This window comes from Marmota flaviventris, chromosome 1 (genome assembly GCF_047511675.1).
Source record: "Marmota flaviventris isolate mMarFla1 chromosome 1, mMarFla1.hap1, whole genome shotgun sequence".
Taxonomy (NCBI): Eukaryota; Metazoa; Chordata; class Mammalia; order Rodentia; family Sciuridae; genus Marmota; species Marmota flaviventris.
Window position 1 is genome coordinate 29,271,547 of NC_092498.1, and position 16,788 is coordinate 29,288,334.

The following is a 16,788-nucleotide window of genomic DNA, read 5'->3' on the forward strand; positions in this document are numbered from 1 at the left end:
CCTTGGCACTCATTCGAAATGTAAATTAATCCAACCATTATAGAAAACAGTATCAAGATTCCTCATGAAATTTAAAAATATAACTACTGTGTCTGCTTTTTGTTGCTGTGACAAAATACCTGAGAAAATCTACTAGAAGGAAGAAAATTTATTTTGGCTCATGGTTTCATAGGATTCAGTCCAGGGTTGGCTGGCTCCTCTGCTTTGACTTGAGGTGAGGCACAGGGGAAAGCGCCAGGGGAAGGGGAGGAAGGGGCCCCGCAAGGACAAGGAGACAGCAGTCAGCGCAAGGGGCACCGAGGGGAGTCCGCTAGGGGGCCCAAGCAAGGGGCTCCAGGTCATACCCGACACAAAGCCCCCAGGTCATACCCCACATGAAGCGACTCCAGGAGACAGGAGGAACTCTGTCAGGGTTTCAGGCAAGCAGTGAGGACCTCAGACTGGAGCACAAAGGGTCAGGGTTAGGAAGGGCTGGGGGTAGGGGTAGGATGCAAGGCGAAAAGGGCAAGGGAGGGAAGGGACCGGATCACACAGGCCAAGGTTAGCGCAGGGATTACGTCCACTGCCAGGTGTCAGGGTTCGGGCAGCCAAGGGGGCCCAGGCGAGGGGCAGGGCTCTGTTTCCCATAGGGAACCTTCAGGGCACAGAGGCCAGCCAGTTCCACTCTTCTGCCCCAGTTGAGTAGATCCTCAGAGAGGGAATGGGACCAAAGGAGTGTACTGTGTGGGGATACCTTGTGTCCAAAGATGGGGGGGGTCGGTGGAGAGGAGGACCCATTCGAGGAGCCCAGGCTAGGGAGAAGCAGGGGGTGGCAAGGGTCCAGGTAGTGCCAGGATACCACAGCACAAGGGGAACAGGGGAGGCACAGGCAGGGGCTGGAAAAAGGGACCTAAAATCAAGGGACATGGACAGGGTCCTCAAGAGGGCGGCCCAGGACTCAAGCAAGGAGCCAAGCCCCAGGAATGGAGAGCCAAGTGCAAGAGCCAGAGCCAGGGTGCATTTAAAAAGACAGAGCTGGGGAGGGAAGGGAGGGGGGAAAGGGGAGCGGTTGGCACAGGGGGAGGAAGGTTCAAGGGCCAGGTCCACTGTCAGGTGTCAGGGATCCAGAACAGGGCCAGGGCTGAGGGAGGCCAAAGGACCCAGGCAAGGGGCAGGGCAACGTTTTCCCAAAGGGAGCCCGCAGGGCCAAGAGGCCAGGTCCAGTCCCCTGGCCCGGTTAAGTATCCTGGGAAAGGGATCAGGAAAAGGGGCCTGGCAGGGACAGGAACGACAGGAGGGCTGGAAGAGGGCACAGCCTGAAGGGCCTGAGGATGGGTATGGGTGGTGGGGGCCAGGACCCCAGCAAGGAGCCCAGGTTAGGGACCTAGAGGAGGGCCCATGCCCAGAGCAGGGAAAGGCGGAGCTGGGAAGGCGGGTGACACTAGGGTACTGGGTACAGGGAAGCCAAGGTGAGCAGGGAAGCATCCCCAGCAAGGGGCCCTCAGACAAAGCCCAGAAATGGAGCAAGAAGGGCCACCAGAGGCTCAAGCGAGGAGCCAGGCTAGGGAATGCAGAGCCAAGGGCCAGGGCCAAGACAAGGGGATTAGAACAGTGGACAAGGCTGAGCAGGGAAGGCAGGGGGAGGCAGGCTGAGGGCCACTGCCAGGTGTCTGGGTTCCGGGAGCTAGACCAAGGGCCCAGGGAGAGCAAGGAAACCAATCCAGGGGCAGGGCTCTGTTCCCCACATAGAGTTCTGGCCCAGATGAGAATGGAGGGCCAGATAAAGGTGGCCTGGCAAGGAGGGAGGGCTATGGGAAGGCAGGACATAGGGTCATGATGCGGAGAAGGTGAGAGCCCAGACCCAGGCAAGAAACCGACCCACCAACTGAGGATGAGGGACCCAAGGAGCAGGAGGCCCGCGCATGCTAGGGGAAAGTGCAAAGGGAAGGGGAGGAAGGGACAGAACAAGGATCAGGAGACAGTGTGCGGCTAAACAGGCACCAAGGGGAGCGTGCTAGGGTGCCCAAGCAAGGGGCCCCCAGGTCAAACCCGACTTGAGGATCGCAGTCAGGGGCTGAGGCAGGCAGACAGGCCCAGGGACTAGAGCACAAAGGGTAAGGGTTAGAGAGGGCTGGGTTGGGTTAGGGGTAGCATGCAAGGCAAGAGGGAAGGGAGGGAATCTCGCAGGGCAAGTTAGGCAAAAGGCCCACGTCCACTACCAGGAGTCAGGGTTCTGGTGGTGAAGGGGACCCTGGTGAGGGGCAGGGCTGTTTCCCATAGGGAGCATTCAGGGTGCAGAAGCCAGCCAACTCCACTCCTCTGCCCCAGGGGAGTAGATCCTCAGAGAAGGACTTGGACCAAATGAGGGCCAAAGAAGGGCACTGTGAGGGTATACCTTGTGTCCAGGAATGCTGGTGGGGAGGTTGGTGGGAAACCCAAACACATTCAAGGAGGCCAGGCTAGGGAGAGGCAGGGGGAGGGGAGGATCCGGGCAGTACCAGGATACCACAGCACAAGGTGAACAGAAGGGAGGCACACCAGGGGGGTGGGAAAAGGGGCCTGAAATCAAGGGACAGGGACAGGGTCCTCGAGAAGGGCAGCCAGGGGCTCAAGCAAGGAGCCAGGCCCAGGAATGGAGGCCAAGTGCTGAGGCCTGTGCCAAGGTGCATGAAAATAGGGCTGGGAAGGGGAAGGAGGGGAGAAAGGGGAGTGATTGGATCAGGGGGAGGAAGGCTTATCTAGGCCCAGTTCCAGTGCAGGGTGTCAGAGTTGGGGAGCAAGGCCCGGGATGAGGGAGGCCACAGGGCCCAGGCAAGGGGCAGGGCTACGTTTTCCCCTAAGGAGTCAGGTAGGCCAGGAGGCCAGGGCCACTCCCCTGGCCCGGGTGAGCATCCTGGGACAGGGATCAGGAAAGGGGTCCTGGCAGGGACCAAAGGAGGACACAGCAGGTAGGGCTGGAGGATGGGTGCTGTTGGGGTGGGGGCCAGGACCCCAGCAAGGAGCCCAGGCGAGGGACCTAGAGAAGGGCCCATGCCAAGGGAGAGCAGGAGCGGGCGGCACTATGGACTGCCATCCAGGGAAGCCAAGAGGAACAGGGAAGCGGCCCAAGCAAGGGGCCCACAGTCAACGCCCAGGGACGCGCTGGGCATCAAGGGCCACCAGAGAGGCTAAAGTGAGTAGCCAGGCCAGGGAATAGGCTCAGGACAGTGGACAGGGCTGGGGAGGGAAGGCAGGGCATCCAGCAGGGAGCAGGCAAGCTCAAGGCCCAGGGCCACTGCCAGGTGTTAGGGTTCCCTGGAGCAGGACCAAGGGGCCAGGGAGAGCAAGGGCCCCAGGTGAGGGGCAGGGCTGTGTTTCCCATAGGCACTCTGGCCCAGATGAGAATCCTGGGCCGGGGGCCTGGCAAGGGATGAGGTCAGGAGGAGGGGATGGAGGGCTCGACGCAGGGTCACGGTGGGTGTGGAGAGGGTGAGAGCCAGGACCCAAGCAAGGAGCCCAGGCTAGGGACTGAGCGGACCTAGGAGTTAGAGGGACCCAAGGAGCAGGGAGACCGCGTAAGGGGAAAGCAGGCAGGGAGGAAGGGGCTGCCTTAGGAGAAGGAGACAGCGGACGGGCAGTGCAATGTGCACCAAATGGAGTGTGGTAGGTGTCCCAAGCAAGTGGGCCCAAGCTCAGACAGGATGCCACTCCGTGCCACGCGACCTGAGGAACGGGGTCAGGGTTTTAGGGGTCTGGAGTGGGAAGGGTCGGGCTTAGGGAAGGCTGGGTTGGGATAGGGGGAAGCATGCAAGATCAGAGCTTGGGGGACGGGTAGGGAGGGCATCGCATAGGGGAAATAGGCGCAAGGCCCACGTCCACTGCCTGATGTCAGTGTTCAGGCAGCCAATGAGGGCCCAGTCAAGGAGCAAGGTCTGTGTTTCCCATAGGGAGCCTGCAGGGCTCACAGGCCAGCCACATCCACTCCACTGCACCAGGGCAGTAGATCCTCACTAACAGACCTGGAACAAACAAAGGCCAAAGGAGGGCACTGTGTGGTGATACACAGGTCCCGAACGGGGGTGTGGGGAGAAGCAGGACCCAATCAAGGAGCCCAGACTAGGGGCAAGCAGGGGAGGGGAGGGTGCGGGCAGTGCAAGGATACATAGCACAAGTGGAACAGAGGGGAAACACAGGAGGGGGCTTAAGCAAGGGGCCTGAGATCATGGGACAGGGACAAGGTCCTCCAGAAGGGCAACCAAGGCTCAAGCAAGAAGCTGAGCCTTGCAATGGAGAGCCATGTGTGGGGGCCAGGGCCAGGGCTCAAGGGAAAGGAGAGGGCTAGGGAGGGAAGGGAGGGGAGGGGATGGTGTAGGGGGAGGTAAGCTAAAGCCCAGGTCCATGCTGGGTGCCAGGCTTGGGGAGCAAGTCCAAGGGCCTTGTTAAGAGGAAACAGATAGGAGAGGGCCAGGGCAGATGGAGGATAAGGAAACAGGGGACTACAGGAGGCTGCCAAAGCAAGAAGCCCCCAGGTAATGGGAGTTGTGGTTTGAGATGTGTGACCAGGGCTTCAATCAAGGACACCCAGAGAATGACCTGCTCAAGGGGAACAGGGCTAATTTTTGAAAGTCCAAGGGCCCATCTAGTGGCAGGGCTAATGTCCTGGGACAAGCCCCTGGAATAGACATGGCACTTTCGACTCCATCTCTCCTTCTTCCAGTGCGAAGGAGCTATTCTTAAATATGGATCATGTAAATGGGCCTACATGCTTTAGGGTAGGGAGAAGGGCATTGGAAGGGCACAATGTCAGAACAGGAATGGTATTGCAAGGGTTCAGAGAATGGACCCAAATAAGGAGCCCAGCAACGTAGCATGTATTAGTTCCATGCAAATGGACAGGCAGCTAAGGATCAAAACAGGAATCTAAGCAAGGGGCTAGACAGGCCAACAGATGAGATGACCAAGGTGATTCTAGAGCATTACACCCGAAGGCCCACGCAAGGGCTCGCCTCCAGATGTGTTGGGTAGATTGTAGCAATGTCCTCAAAGGAGGAATCAGTTCCAGGGACCAAGCACAAGGTGATCTGTACAGAGGACATATACAGAAGGACATGGTGGAGGGGTAGAGGTCCAATGCAAAGAACAGGGGGAGGTAAAGGAAGGAATCCTGTAGGAGGAGGTCTATGAAAACATCACCCACTCTAAGGTCTCAGTGGATGGGAATCAGGGCTAAGTGTCAACAGAGTACATGGCAACCAGGCAAGGGGTACACTGTGTCTTGTTTTGTCAGTAACATTCACTTGACTGGGCAACAGAGATAAGAGTCCCTTACAAGGGTCAGGACTGTCTGTACCTTGGACAAGTATATAGAATAAGTGGCCCATGCAAGTATTGGGGCAATGGGCCTAAGGAAAGGGTCTTTTCACCGAGAGCAAGGATGCAAATCCATGGCCATGAAAGTTGTACACAATGGCATGGTAATTTTGTGAGGTCAAGTTGTTAAGACCAGGAAGTAAACATGGGAATGGGATAAGGGCACAGGATTGGTGCAGGGATTGCGGCAAAGAAATGTAGCAAGGGTCCAAAGCAAGAAATCTAGGTGTAAGGAGCCAGTAACACAAAAGGAAGAGAGGCTGGGGCATAGGGAGCCTTAGGGAGTATTTGCAGCTTCCTCCGAAAAAGGCCACAACTCTTGCACTGCCCAACCACATCTCCATTTTCAATGCCCATACTTGCACTGTCCAGCTGGATCTTATTTCCTGCACTCATACCTACTGTGCACCTGTCGCCTTTCCTCATAACCCTATTTCTCACACTTGCATGGTAGAGCTAAAGGGCTAGATTGCCTGTGATGTTTCCAGCTCTGCCACTGTGACCCATTGTTCAGCCCCAGGTGTGACAGGAACCCAGCAGTACCTTGACAATCCAATCCCAGGAAACCCAAAGTCCTAGTCAACCCCCTACCCCCACCCCACCCCACCACTATATGAGGGAAGGAGACTTACCATCTGAAGCAGGAACATCCTGGGTTGGCCACCAGTATAGCTCCTCATTATGGAAAGGGCTTCTTCCTCTTCATTTCAGTCACATGATTCTCACACATCAGGTGCCCAGAGAGCTTACTGGTTAGGAATGGGTCAACCTGGCCCTTCCTTTCTTCTCAAACCTCAGTTTGTTCATGTGATTGCTTGCCTAGCTTGCAAAAAGTCCCTTTCACAACATACAAAAAAAGTTCAAGTCCTCAGGAAAAAGCAATAAAAAAAAATGGTTTTAATCACCAGAATGGCAAGAACGAAACAAGACCTAGAGCCTTAGTCTGCTAATTCCACCAAAAACATGGGGCTACCAAACCAGAACAAATTCAAGTGAACTTGCTGTTTCTCATCTCAGATATGTACTGCTCTACAGTGAACATGTCAATTCTGGTAACTTCATAGGATCAATGCCCCTGCTATAACCTTGCCCCTAATAACCTCCCTCATGTCCTGCCCTTTATGAGTCTTCTGATACTCTACGCATTTGGATAATACAAAGTCATGAAACAAATTACATCATGAAACTCAGTTATAACCACTAAATTATCCTAATTAGAACCAATAATATAATCTGTTACTTTTTTTTTTTTAATCTGGAAAGCCCATGATTAAGGCAATGCCACCATGTTCAGAGGTGAATGTTCATGAAGGTTCTGACTTTACCAGTGGGTCAATCTAATAGATGGCTTAATAATTTGAATGGACCACAGGGAGGTGGTGAAGAGTATAGGCATATGGGTCATGAATGGAGGAAGTAGGTCATTATGGGTTCCTCCTTGAGGACTGTATTTTTCTTTGGCCCCTTCCTCCTCTACCTTGCTTCCCTGCTGCCAAGAGCTGAGCAGCTTTCCTGGCCATACCCTTCTGCCATGATATTCTGCCTCATTTGGGTCCCAGATCAATGGTGATAACTGACCATGGACTGAGTCCTCTGAAACCATGAGCCAAAATAAACTCTTCTTTCTCCAAATTGCTCTTGTTCAGTTATTTTGATCACAGCCATGAAAAGCTAACATAGCATCTTTATATTTTTTTCATGTGAGATTATTCTTTTGTTATTTATTTTTATTTTTTAGTTGTTAATGAACCTTTATTTTATTTATTGATATGTGGTACTGAGAATCGAACCCAGTGCCTCACATATAATAGGCAAGCGCTCTGCTGCTGAGCCACAACCCTAGCCCTAAACTTATTCTTAAAAAATATTTAGCAAATATATAAAACCTCAATCATATAACCACAAATATTGACTTAATAAAATTATTAGTTACACCACCAGAAATATACCACTTGCCTAAGTCTCTGTTCCTCACAATTAATATCTTGGAGGCTTTAATCTAAAGGAACTTGACGACAAGTACCAATACAAAAGTATTTTAATTTTTTAAATACATAACTGAAATTATAATTAATTTTAAGATAAAGGCACTTGGCTTATTTTTCTATAAAATCTTTATACTGAAAATATAAATGTGCCTCCCAGTAAGGAAACATGGCTAAAAACATTAACATAAACCAATAACAAATGTATTCCTTAAGTACATCTTATATTCATTTTTCTTTAAAAAACCTATATTTAACCATTTGAGTGAATAGTAAATGGAAATTAAAGTTGATCATTCCTTTCCATCTTATAGAAGATAAAACTCAACTATTACTAACAGTTAAGCATAAAAACAAAGTTCCTGAGCACTGATAACTATATGGAATACAACTATTTTACTTCATTTGGCCAATGCTGCTGGTACTTAACCATGTGCCAGACTTTACAAATAACTTCTACTGAATTTCCATTACAGTCCTAACGTGGGTCCATTATTTCTATCATTTTATAAAACACACAAGTGACCAAAATTCTTATAACTCCCATGTCAATATCATGTGGTCAATGCCCACAGGTCAAATACAAACTCCAAAGCAAGACAGACTACCAAGAGACCCACCAAGGGGTCTGACACAGAAAGAGGGTCCACCTTGTTGCATCTGCATGGGCCAGGCCACCTAACAACACTTCCCTTCCAATTCCCTCTTCCAGAAGCTCCCCACCCCCAACCACACACCCCTGTGTGCATTTTCAGCTGCACTCACCCTAGGACTTTGTCCAGTAGGTTCTTCCCCTGAATACTCACAGTTTGTAGAGACCAAGAAGGGCACTGGCTGCAGCTGGGGAGGTGAAGGAGGGAGGTGTGAAAAGTCCAGTTTCACTTGAAGGGTCAAAGCTGAAGGACAAATGGAAGAGCTCATGGATGCCAGGCCTGGGAAGAACCTCAGTGTCCACTGTGCTATCCCACTGCTTCCTCTCAACCCTCTGCTCAATCACTTTGCAACTTACTGCACCATCTACTAATTTATTTCCTATTGCCAATCTCTCCCCCACTAGAGAGTATACCCTTTTAAGGGCAGCATTTTTCCTGGTAAGGAAACTACTGAAGCAAGGGCCCTGCAGTCTAGATTGAAAAGGATCATGTTATGATTTGGACATGAAGTGTCCTGAAAAACTGTTAATGCAGAACTATTCAAAGGTGAAATGATTAGACTTAGAGCTGTGACCTAAATCAGTTCACCTTATTTTGAATAGAATAAGTGGGTAGGAATCATAAGCAGGTGGGGAAGTGGGTCACTGGGTACCTTTCCTGAATGGGCCCATATTCCCTGTGGCCTCTTCCCCTTCCCCTTTCTGTCTCCTGGCCAACAACAATGGGGCAGCACTCCTCCATCATGACCTTCCACCATGACATTCTGCCTCATTTTGGGCCCTGAGCAATGGAGTATGTCCACCATGGACTAAACCTCTAAAACTACGAGCCCAAATAAAATTTTAGTCCTTTAAGTTGTTCTTGTCATGTATTTTGTTCTTAGTGACAAAAACATGACTAACACAGGCCACAAGCCTTGTCCAGAGGAGGTGAAGGATATAGGGATACACAGACTAGAAAATGCATCCTTGGAGGGCCAACCAGTAAATAATTCTGCCTTGTGGGTCATCCAGTCTGCACCATTACTTAACTGTGCTCCTGTGCCAAGAAAGCAATCATGACTGTTCCAATAAAACCTTACTTAGAAAAACATGTGGTAGGCCAAATTTGACTCACAGGTAGTCATTGACTAAATGAAATAAAGTTCAAGTACAGAGAAAAATGCCATGGTTGGGTTGTGTGGATCTCTCAAACAGCAACAACAACAATGGCAGAGGTTTTAAAAAGTCTAATAGTGACGCAAAAACCTGAAAATAATGCCTCAGGCTGAGAATGGTGGCTCCTATCTGAAATTCCAGCAGCTCAGGAAGCTAAGGCAGGAGGATTATGAGTTCAATGCCAGCCTCAGCAACTTATAGAGGTCCTATACAATTTAATGAGACCCCCATCTCTATGTAAAATATTAAAAAGTGTTGGGTAGGTGAGTCAGTAGTTAAGCATCACTGGATTCAAATCTTCAGTACCTAAAATAAATAAATAAATAAAAGAGGCCACATTTCCAGCTAGAGACAAGACCACAAATGTAAACATTAGGAACCTGAATCTAACCTCACAGCCTCAGGAACATATTTTATAAGGTCAACACCCACTTGACCTGAATAAGACTTTAACACATGTACAACTGAATTCTATAACCAGCCTCATGGCTACGAGCTAAAGATCAAAAGCACTCAGGAACCAGACAGGAGTGCTGAAAAACATTTCTACTACCTGATGATACCTGAACCAATTACACAAAGTAGAAAAGAAAGAAAGAGAGAGAGAGAGAAAATTCCTCATTCCTCATTCTCATGAAAATCATTAGAAAAATCACTGAATCAGCAATAACCTCGTATAAAAGTCCCTTTCAGGGCTGGGGATATAGCTCAGTTGATAGAGTGCTTGCCATGCATACACACCACACTGGGTTCAATCCCCACCACCACCAAAAAAAAAAGTCCCTTTCACAACATACATAAAAAGTTCAAGTCCTCAGGAACAAGCAACATAAAAAATACGCAGAGTCAAACTTCAATAAGGGGCACATGTGGTGACTGGAGTGAACACATGCCCTGCTTGGGTCAAAAAACCATTAATTTTGAAAACAAGATGTCACAATGAATGTAATTTTAATCAGTATTACAAACTTTGGGGGTAAGATAAAGTCCTTGGAAAAGATTTTTGAAGAGGTGTGGAGAAGGAGGCCAACCTTGTAAAGAGTGGAGTGGGGGTTGCTGGGGTTGTGGCTCAGTGGTAGAGCACTTGCCTAGCACGTGCAAGGCCCTGGGTTTGATCCTCAGCACCACATAAAAATAAATAAATAAAATAAATGTATTGACAACTACAACTAAAAAATAAATGTAAAAAAAAAAAAAGAGTGGCTGTGATCAAAGGGAACCCGGTGTGAGTGCTTTGTCTATTTCTGAACCCCACAGCCCTGTTGGCAAGAGCAAACAGGCTTTTTGGAGGTGGAGGGAGGTGGTGAAGGCAGTGCTGGGGATAGAACCCAGGGTCACTCTATCATGGAGTAACACCTGTAGCCATTTTTTTTGGAAACAGCGTTTGTAAGTTGCTGAGGCTTGCTTCCAACTTGCGACCCTGCTGCTTAAGCCTTCCAAGTCACTAGAATTACAGGCATGGGCCACCAGACCAGTCGGGTTCTTCATCTAAGAACTCATTCTCTCTACCCACTTTTTCCTTATAGTTCCGGGATAGCCTTTTCAGACTCCAGAATGTACAAAGGCTTGGAATAATGATACCGTGTGTCCACCTGTCCATGGGTTGAGCCTGGAACCAGAGCAGAGGGTGGCTTGGTTTTGGTGTTGGACTGTGTGTTATGTAACTATGAAATGATTCTAAATACTTCTAAAGTTTGATGTTTTTGAAGTGTGTTTCCTCCTTGCTACAGCATGATGTGTTGCCAGACCTCATATGTCCCATCAGACTTCCCACGTGTCAGCTACTGATCTAAACTACTGAACTTCAGAAAAGATCCTAACTCAAGAGTTTTACAGACACCTTGAGAGTTTAGGTTAAGGTAGAGCCACACTGTCATGTGAAAGCCCATGACAGTTCTCTAGAGCCAAGAAGTGACAAGGCAAAGCCTCATCAGCTGCAAATTAATCACCCACCAATACCACCTGCTACCAACTAGCAATAAGAGACCTTATCTGTTATCGTGACTGTCCACCGAGATGGTCAAGCCGGCTTCTCCAAGTACTGCTCCTGTACAGGAAAACCTCAGCTTCAATGAGACTTGACTTTTCACAGGGTCTGTTTCCATATTAATTGAACAAGTGGACTTTAAGAATTTTGGAAACCCTACTATGTAGTTAAAGTACTTCATCTACATGGTGTATTCTATGAGGTTTTTTTTTTTACATTATTCTCTCCCTTCTGAGCATTGTAAACCTACACAACAATTCTCATTGTATTTCAATAAACTCTGATTCATTAAATCATCTCCTCATTTCTGTCATACACAACAAATGGCAGTCAGCAGGATTTCACAATGCAGAGAGGTGAATGGTTAAACAAAGTTCAAATTTTAACTTTAATTTTAATGAAAGTATAGAGAAAGGAAATTGCATAGCATTCTTCTTCATTCTCAATATTCCACTGTATTTTCACCTTTGATGAGCCGGGAAGAATTTCTGAAAGTGGCAAAGTGATACAAAGTATAAGAATTCTGTGCCATTATCACAAACACTTCGTTCAAATTAGTTGAGTAGCATAAACCTGTTCTTACTATAAATCGTGATATATGCACTACTCAGTACCTTAGGATGATGGCATAATTGGTTGTGTTTTTTTTGACCAGTAAGTATATAAAGGTAAGTGAATAAATTATTATTATTATTATTTTCATTTTGAAATTTGGAAACTATTTTATATCATAACAAACTAGAAATTTTTATTTACTTATTTATTTAGGTACCAGGAATTAAACCCAGAGTAACTCAATTACTGACCCACATTCCCAGCCCTACTTTGTGTTTTATTTTGAGATGGGGTTTTGAGTTGTTTAGGACCTTACTAAGTTGCAGAGGCTGGTTTTGAAGTCGTGATCTTCCTGCTTCAGCCTCCTGAGCTTCTGAAATTATTGGCATGCACCACTACACCCAGCAAAACTACCAAATTTTAAATGAATGGTATACATAAAACAATAAGTTGGAAGCCAGGTATGGAGGTATGTGCATGGAATCCCAGTGACTTGGGAGTCCGAGGCAGGAGGATCACAAGTTTGAGGCCAGCTAGGAAACTTAGTGATATCCTGTCTCAAAATTAAGTTTAAAATAACTGGGGCTATAGTTCCTTGGTAGGGCACCCATATAACCCCAGTTCAGCAAATTAAGGTATGGAGATCTCTACTATCTACACCTAGTAAATTAAAGACGGACAATTTCAGATCATGATGGTTCAACTAGAACCTGTCTACATCTCAGAACAAGGCTTATATATGCACTTTAGAAGTCTCTTTTTGGGTTTAAGACATCAAGAATACACACTGCCTTTTATGAAAACCCAAACAACTGAGTGTTGTGAAGGCACTCATCTCACAGGAAAAATTTACATACTCATGGGCTAATGATGAAATTTCCACATTCTTTATAATCCTACTCCCTCTGTCTCTATTGAATGCTTTAATACCTTGCTTAAATAAAAGCTCCAATTGCTTACTAACCCTTAAAACAGTTCTATAAAATCATTAAAAAAAATAGAAAGCCTGCAGTGCCTTGTAATCCCAGCAATATGGAACGCTGAGGCAGGAGGAATGCAAGTTCAAACCCAGCCTCAGCAACTTAGCAAGGCCCTAAGCAACTCACCAAGGCCCTATCTCTAAATAAAATATAAAAAACTGGCTGAGGATGTGATACAGTGGTTAATTGCCTCTGGGTTCAATCCCCAGTACCAAAAACAAACAAACAAAGATATAGACACAATAGTGACACTCCTGTGAAAACATTACTACCAGCAAATATCACCAATACATCTTATTATACATAAGATTACCACTGATTATCATAAACACTTGAAAAGTATTAATTAAAAAACATGAGAAGGCTGAGGTTGTGGCTCAGTGGTAGTGAGCTTGCCTGGCAGGTAGGGGCACTGGGTTCGATTCTCAGCACCACATATAAATAAATAAATAAAATAAAGGTCCATTGACAAATAAAAAAAATATTAAAAAACAAATAAAAAACATGAAAGTGGTAACCATATGTAATTCCCTCTCAGTCACTGAGGGAATAAGGAAGGAAGAAAGAAAATTAGTGAACAGCCTGGGCAATTTAGGCCTTGTGCCAAAATAAGCAATAAAATCTGCCATGGCCAAGTCAAGTGAGGTAGTGGAAACCTATAGTCTCAGTGACTCCAGAAGCTGAGGCAGGAGGATTGACAGTTCAAAGCCAGTTTCACCAATTTAATGAGTCAGTAAGCAAATCAGTGAGACCCTGTCTGTAAAAAAATACTTAAAAAGGGCTGGCGATGTGGTTCAGTGCTTAAGCACCCCGGGGTTCAATCCCCTGTACAAAACAAAACAAAAAACTCAAAGGCTGTAGCTCAGTGGATTCAAACCCCAGTATCAAACACACACACACACACACACACACACACACACACACACCACACACAAGAATGAATGTCCAACTTGTTAATGAGGTACACACCTTTCTAGCAATTCTGCAAACTGAGGAAGGAGGAATCAAAGTTTGAAGCCTGTCTCAGCAACTGCGGGAGACACTGTCTTAAAACAGAAAGCAAAAAGGATTTGAATATAGATCAGTGACAGAGAATAAATGGGTTCAACCCCTAAATTCCCAACAGGAAAAAAAAAAAAAAAGAAAGAAAAAGAGGATGTTGGTCCATGAGTGCAGCTCTAAATTCAATCCCCAGTCCTGCCAAAAACAGAGTACATAGATTATGTCATTCATTAAATAGTTTAAGTGGGCTGGGGCTGTAGCTCTGTGGTAGAGTGCTTGCCTAGCATGCTTGAGGCACTGGGTCCGATCCTCAGCACCAAATAAAACAATACACAAACAAAATAAAGGTATTGTGTTCATCTATAATGTCAAAAAATATTAAAAGACATTCTTTAAGTTATAAGAATACTAGAAAACAAATATCTTTATAAACAATAATAACCAGTTAGAACATAATGGGGAAAAACTTATTAGGGATGCGGAGGTGGTTGGCACCACCGTGCCACGTAAACGCTATACATTAAACCCAGGGCCTCCACACATACTCAACATTCACCCTAGACCCTCAGCACAGAAATAAGCAATGGTTAAAAATATATAACATCTAGGAATAAACTCTGAAGCAAACTCTACAGTTATAAAACTGCAAAACATGATGAAAAACTTCACCCAGCTGGAGTCAAATCTCTATTTGGATGAAAATCAAAAGGAAAACAAAAGACAATCACCTAATCCTGGACCCAGACGGTACAAGCCTGTAATCCCAGCTGCTCAGAAAGCTGAGACAGGAGGACAACTTGAGCCCCAAACTTTAAGGCAGGCCTGGACAAACATAAGAAGACCCTCTTCCAGAAAAAGAAAACAAACAACAACAACAAATATGAAATAGCTCTACTTCGGAGGTGAGGCAGTAGGATGAAAAATTGCAGGCTAGCCTGCTTCTAAATAAAAAATAAAAAGGGCCAGGGATAAAGCCCAGTCGTAGATCACCCCTGGGTCCAATTCCTAGTTCCAGAAAAAAAATAATAATAAGAAAAAAAAAATAAAGCAGTTCACAAACAAAAGGATAGGTCCCCAAACAAACAAACAAAAGATATATGTACAATAGTGACACTCCTGTGGAAACATTACTACCAGCACCAATCACCAATACAACTTACTATACATAAGATTACCATTGATTATCATAAATACTTTAAAAGGAAAAGTATTCATTAGAAAACATGAGAGCAAGGCCCAGAGGTGACCATCTGTAATCCCCTCTCAGTCACTGAGAGGGAACTAAGGCACAAAGGCAGGAGGAATGAAAGTTAGAGAGCAGCCTGGGAATTCAGACCTTTTGCCAAAATAAGCAATAAAAATTGTCATGGCTGAACCAGGCAAGGTGGTGCACACCTGTAATCCCAGAGGCTCTGGAGGGGAGGCAGGAGGATTGTGAGTTCAAAGCCAGCCTCAACAACTTAGCAAGTCACTAAATAAGCAACTCAGTGAGACCCTATCTCTAAATAAAATATTTTAAAAGGGCTGGGGATGTGGCTCAGTGCTTAAGCGCCCTGGATTCAATCCTTAGTAAAAAAACAACAACAACAACCAAACAAACAAACAAAAAAAACCACATGAATGTGGCTTAATGGTGAAACTCCTCTTGGTTGAATCCACAGTATCAAACACACACACACCCGCATGCACGCACACACAACTGAATGAATGTCCATCCGGTTACAGAGGTACACTCCTTTAATCCCAACAACTCTGCAAACTGAGGAAGGAGGAATCCCAGTTTGAGGCCAGCTTCAGCAACTGAGGGAGACATTGTCTTTAAAAGTAAAAAGCGGGGCTGGGGTTGTGGCTCAGTGGTAGAGCGCTTGCCTACCATGTGTGAGACAAGGAGTTCAATTCTCAGCACCATATATAAACAAATAAAATAAGGTTCATTGGCAATTAAAAACTATTTTTTAAAAAATGTGCTGGAGATGTAGCTCAGCGATAAAGTAGTCCTAGGCTCAATCCCCATTAGCAAAAATAGTTTAAACAAACAACAGCAGACTAGTATGAGGCAATATCTGTGCATTGGCTTATTCAGGCTTCTAAAACAGAACCTCATTGCATCTCTTTCTTACAAACAACCGTTTATTTCTTACCGTTTTGCAGGTGTAAAAGTTGGAGATTGAAGACTGCTTCCAAATTGCTTAAGACACCTTCCTGCAGGCTCCTCACAAAAGGGAGAATCACTTTGGACCTCCTTTACATAGCCACATCCATATCCTGGGGTGTGGACTCCACCCTCAAGGTCGAAGGGTCCTCCCCCTAAGAGATAAGTTTCAGCACACTAATGGTACACTTCTGGCACCACCACTCCCTCCATACGGTGGAGTAAATTAGAGTGCATCCAAACAAAATATCACTCAGCCTTTGGGAAGTTATTTAGACCATGAGGCAAACAAACTTTTCATGTTTTGAGACAACTAAGGAAATCCAAACACCACCAGTGTGACAATAATAATGATTACTGTTGATAGTCTTGAATATTTAAGAAGATTTAGCTTTGAGAGATACATAAGAGAACATTTAATGCAATGGTTTTGCTGGCCATGCATGAATAACTATTGAAGAGGGGAAAAGTGGCAAAAGCACAATGTCTCAACTTTTGGGAATATCGAAAATGTTCCAGGGCTGGAATTGTGGCTCAGTGGAGGAGCGTTCGTGTCGCATGTATGGGGCACTGGGTTCCATTCTCAGCACCACATAGAAATGAATAAATAAAATAAAGGTACTATGTCCATCAAAACTAAAAAAAAAGAAAAGAAAAGAAAAGAAAGAAAGAAAATGTTCTACAAATGTTTTTTTAAGTTATTTATGTTTCCATTTACTGACATGAAAAACCTTAAGACAAACTGTCACATACAGTAGCAGGGAAAGAGCCAGGTGCGATGGCACATGTGTGTAATCCAATGGCTAAGGAGGCTGAGGCTAGAGGAGTGCAAATTCAAAACTAGCCTCAGCAACATAGTGAGGCCCTAAGCAACTTTGCAAGACCCTTTTGCAAGAAAGAGCAGGCTGCATCTAAATTGAGCAAAATATCCAGGACCTAAGGGAAATGCTAAGTATAGTATACTATGCAAATAATGTAAATTTCCAAAG

The 16,788-nt window shown here is 46.0% G+C and overlaps 1 long non-coding RNA gene across 2 annotated transcripts in view; it reads left to right on the forward strand.

The window, feature by feature from the left end:
* LOC139705755 (uncharacterized) overlaps window positions 1-16,407 on the forward strand; it is a 31,918-nt gene extending 15,511 nt beyond the window's left edge. The window contains exon 3 of one of the 2 annotated variants that reach the window (XR_011707564.1): window positions 15,799-16,407. This is a non-coding gene — a long non-coding RNA (uncharacterized lncRNA). Of the gene's footprint in view, window positions 1-10,649; window positions 10,836-15,798 lie in introns of those variants that run through there. The other variant, XR_011707565.1, reaches the window with a different exon arrangement.
* Window positions 16,408-16,788: the final 381 nt, after the last annotated feature.